We start from the raw sequence: 5,536 nt of genomic DNA, 5'->3' as shown, positions 1-5,536 counted from the left end.
CTAGTGTTCTGTTTCTTCGCTCGACTACACCGTTTTGCTGAGGAGTGTATGGAGCAGAAAAATTGTGGTCAATGCCCTTCTCGGTAAGGAAGTTCTCAATGGTGGAGTTTGTGAATTCCAACCCGTTGTCACTTCGGATTTGCCTTACTGGGAGTTTGATGAGAACTTTTATTCCTTTGATGAAATTTATGAGCTCGGAGGCTGTTTCTGATTTTAGCCTGAGGAAGAAGACTCAAGTGAACCTAGTGAAATCATCCACAATCACAAGAATGTACTTTTTGTGATGTAAACTTTCCACTGTTGATGGTCCACACAGATCAATGTGTCGAAGTTCTAAGGGTTCTGAGATTGATTTTTCAATGATGACTGGATGACCTTTCTTTGACTGCTTGCCACACTCACAAGCAGCACATAAATTATCATAATCAAACTTGAGGAGTGGCAGACCTCTAACCATTTCGCCTAAAACAAGATCATTCATGTATCTGAAGTTCAAGTGTGCAAGCCTCCGGTGCCATAATCAACTGACGTCAGGAACAACTTTGGAAAGTAAGCATAGTTGGGGCTTGCCAACGAGCATGTTGATATCAACATGATACATGTTCTTGTTGCGGTTGGATTTGATCAAGCATTCTTTTCGGTCTTCAGTCATGATGTAGCTATGTTTCTTGCAGAATTCAACTCGACGATTTGCATCAGTGAGTTGAGCCACACTTATCAAATTGTGCTTTAGATCAGCTATATACGCCACGTTTGATATTGAGAAATTGCCATTTGTAAGGATACCATAACCTCAGATTTGAGAGTTGGAGTTGTTGCCATACGTTACATATCCAACATTTGGTGCAAGCTTCAGATCTCGCAGAAAGTCCTTCTGCCCCGTCATGTGCATGGAGCAAGCACTATCAATATACCATATTGTCTCTTGCTCCAAAGAACAAAGTGCCTGCAAAATTAGTGAATAGTGGAGTTTTTAGGCTGCGAGTTAGATTTTGGGACAAGGGCACGAGTCTTGGGCTTCTGAAGTGACTTAAGAGCAACTGAGGGTTTAGAAGGTTTGTTCAAGAGATTCCTTGGGAAACAAATAGAATGACATTGTTCTTTCATCTATCCAATAGTCATAATCAATGACACGAATTTCTGGAGTAGTTCGTTTCGGAACATGAACTTCCGGAGTGGTAGGAACGACTGACACTTTCAGAACTTTGATTTCATCAACGAGAGTTTTGACTTTCCACATAAGATTTTGCTTTGAGGATTTTGAAAATTTTGTTTTCTTAACACTTTTTGATTTGGTTGATGACACATTTGTTTTTGAGACATTTGGTTTAAAAATCGTGCCATCTGATTTAGCAATGAAAACGGACGAAACAGTCCGACGAGGAGTGTTTTGGACAGATGTGGTGTTTACACGAGATTTAGACTGAGTGGGACTGACCACTTTCTTTGGTTCTACAGGACTTGGAGAAATTGAAGGTCTCTTGAGGATCTTAGTGAGAGCGAAGGAGTTTTGACTTGGGATTGAGGAACGAGAATTCCGAGAGACACTCTTTTTGGAGTTCTCAAGGAACCTGGAATTTTGTCTACACTTAACTTCCTTTTTGTGCGCATTTCGAGCTTCCACTTTAGGATCTACAATATCCTTTCTATTTAGCATTGGTTTTTTCTTGGATTGAGACGAAGATTTTGAAGTTTGTCCTGCAGATGGATTACTAAATTCGGGATCAATGGGAACCAACTTTGTTTTTGAGATAACTAAAGATTCTGATTCGCAAGAATCAGAGGAGACACAGCTTGAAGTTTCAACTTTATCATCTAAGGATGCCCATACAAACTCAGAGGTCATAGTTTCAGTTGTCACCAGAATAATTTCTTCAATAACACAGTTGTTAGGAGGATTAAGTCTTGTAATATGGTTTATCCTATTTGAAACACTGTGATGAAATTCCGTGGTCCGATTCAGGTCCAGGTTTGCCAGAGGCGGAAGAGGTGTGGAATCAGGACACTTGACAACAATTGGTTGAAACTCAGGAATTAAGGACGCAAAATGGTCTGAGGTCTCATGAAGGGGTGACAAGGGAGAAACAGGGGTGTCCGAATGTTTGATGTTCGGAACCTCTCCCATAAATGTCAAGTTTTGCAACTCCTTCAATGGATGAGCAATTGGCTTCGGAAACTCGCTTCCGAGACCAGGTGCTTTGGACCATGGATGACGAAAGTTATGAGTCATCCGTTCGTTTTCTTCAAGCATATCAATGGAATTATGCAAATCATCTATCTTAGCATTGAGACGTATATTATTAGAAATTAAGAAATTTCTTTCAGAGTAGATAATTTCACATTTGTCTTTCAAAATGATACATTCATCTTTTGACATTACAAGCTCACGTTCTAAAGACTCTATTTTTACCTTCTTATCCTCAAAACGTAACCTAAGACGACTCAATTCGATTTCATTCTTCTCACTTGCTTCTATGGCTGACTCATAGGCTTTGTAAATGATGTTCATGTCTGATTGAATCTGAGTTAGATATGGTTCACAAATAGACAAATCAAAATTATTTTAAGTAATCACAATTTTTACCTGCTGAATGATGCTTCTCCCTGGTGGATCGTTCATAGCCATGTAGCAGTAGTTGGGTTCAGCATCTTCATCATCTTTTTCAGATGCAGACGACCAATAGCCTTCATCACACTCGATTTCTTGTCGAGCCATAAGACACATATTTCTACCAATAGTTACGTCATCATCATCTCCAGACGATCAGTATCCTTCCACATCTCTTGACACAGTTGTTACAAAATCCTTTTCACTCTCAGCTAATTCTTGAGCACGTCGAGCATAGTAGGCAGAGTCCTTGATCTTTGGTTTTGTGGGACTTCGGCTAAGCAATCTTTGGCAAAGTGGTTTGCATGTCCGCACTTGTGACACATAATTTTTGGTTTTTCAGATTTCGGAATTTGTGGAGGTTCCAAACTGTGATCTTGATTAGGAAGATTTGGCTTGTAAGCAGGAGGGTTTTCGGAAGGTTTGTTGAATGGTGGATGATTGTTTTGGTGAGGAGCTTGAAATCGGTTATTCTGGTGAGAATTTTGGAATCGGTTATTATAGGGCTTGTTGAAAGGACGATTGTACTTCATAGAGAGTAGAGAAAATTCTTGTTAGAACCGAAGTTCAGAGTCTATCTCATCAAGATTCAAAGTTTCCATAAGAGGATAGTTAGAGTTGGTAAGAACAAGAGCAGTAGGAAGTGAGGGTTGAACAGAAGGAGCGAAAGGAACAACAGTAGTGAGAGGGTCTGAAGTACCTGGGTTGGAGGTTTGAGGAGGGTCATAGGAGCTGACTAAGGCAAGAGGGCCTCCAGAGAGTTCTCTTAAAGTTTGAGCGACGTTTGATTCATGACCTTGAAGCTCATCAAAAAGTTGATAGAGCTTGAGCTTTTTCAGAGATCCATTACTCTGAAGACAAGACTTCACATTTCCCCATCCCTTTCCGAGGCTGTTGATGAATTTGAGGTTGTACTCAAGAGGAGTTCGGACTATTCCATGAGTTGTCATGTTGTTGACAACGATTCGATGTCTATTTGAGGTTAAGGCAACAGATTCACCAGGAGTGGTAGTGAATGTGTCAAACTCATTTACAACTGAAGTTAACCGTTTGTCCTTCATGTTCTCTGACCCTTCAAACAAATCTTGGAGTGTATCCCAAATCTCTTTAGCAGACTTGCACAGTTTGATGTGCTTGTAATTGGTAGAACCCTCGTCTATGCTTTTGAATTAACTATTTTATGTGCATTTTCTTCTGAATATTAATTTAAGATATTTTAACATCTTATCTCTTTCAGAAACTTTCCTCAAGAAAATTATATTTTTGGTGTTTTTAAAGTTTGAAGCTTCAGAGGCATGAAAATTATATATTTTTTTTCTCCTCTCCTATTTATTGCTAATATCTGTCAAGAATAAGTAACCTAGAAATATTGAGTTCAAACATCAAATTCGTGTATTTTCCGCTTAATTATAAAGGATGTCCCTCTGGGAAATTGGCAAAAATTTAACAGTCCTGAAGTGTCGGTGACTTAGTAAGACCTCATTTTTTTGTCTTATTTATATAAAGTGTATAAATGGTTTAAAATATATTTTGAGTTTTGTCTTAAGCAGATTGGTTCAAGATGTTGGGATGAGTGATGCAACTCAGTTGACTTGGTATTGACTTTTTTTTAACATGTTGCTTTGAAGTTTGACCATCTTTACATCAATCTTGATGTGTTTTATGAAATTGTTGATCACGGGACTTGTGAATGACATGTATAAGATGGATCTAATTTTGGTGCATTCACCACATCTGATTGGATTAGCCTGTATTTATGTAGCCAATATGCTCAAGGAGAAAGAGAACGCTGCTTGGTTTGAAGATCTAAGAGTTGACATGAATGTGGTAATTGTTTTGGATAATGATTTTTGATATTATGAATGTTTTGAAAGTTTGAATTGTGAACATAATCAGAATCGGTTTTTTGAGTTCAGTAACATTAGAAAGAAGTTATTTTTCATCATTATGAGCAATGGTAGAAACAAATCTTTCATGCTTTAAAAAAGCTACCTCTAGATTCATTTAATTTGTGATTAGGATTCGAATCGCATGCAAAAATTAGAGTTATTTTTATTGCTCTTCTTTAGACATACATATCCATCTAAAGCCCCAAAACCCAAGACCCTCCACCAATGTTTATCCTCATATAAGAAGCTTACAGCTATGGATAAAAAAAAAGATGAAGCATTGGAATTATCTGAATTCTGACATACAAATTCAGATAAATGTAGGTCTCTCATACTATGTTTCTTATGAGTAAGGAGCAATACAACTTTCTTATGAGACTTATATGCTTTGTGTGTGTGTGGTTTTTAACATACAAATTCAAATAAATGTATCTTCTCTTAATTATCTTTGCTCATAAACAACCTGTATAGCTAATTTTTTGGAACACCGTAATTTTTCAAAAAAAATTTCATTTAAAAATCACATAATTCTCATGACACCTTTCCCAAAAATCCCATTTAGTTAATTTACAAATCCCAACTCATAATTATTTGATTAATAATCCAGGATCCTCAAAAGCGTAAACTCATTCTCTGGTGTGTACAATCAAGCCGATGCCTTCCCGTGACCCTGATAAGAACCAGAAACACATAACACATAACGCGGTAAGCACGAAGCTTAGTGAGTTCCCCAAAATACCACACACAACTCATTAGCCACTCGAGGCTATAACTCAATAAGACCCTCTGGTCAATGTGTCTTAATGGGACCCTCCAGTCCCTCAACTCTGATGGACCCTCCTGTCCTAACTCTATGGACCCTCCGGTCCTAACTCTGTAAGACTCTATATATATATATATATATATATATATATATATATATATATATATATATATATATATATGTATATATATATATATATATATATATATATATGTATATATATATATATATATATATATATATATATATATATATATATATATATATATATATATA

Source organism: Lactuca virosa, chromosome 5, assembly GCF_052849685.1.
Source record: "Lactuca virosa cultivar CGN04683 chromosome 5, Lactuca_virosa_CGN04683_v6, whole genome shotgun sequence".
NCBI lineage: Eukaryota > Viridiplantae > Streptophyta > Magnoliopsida > Asterales > Asteraceae > Lactuca > Lactuca virosa.
Note: the sequence above shows the minus strand (reverse complement) of the source record.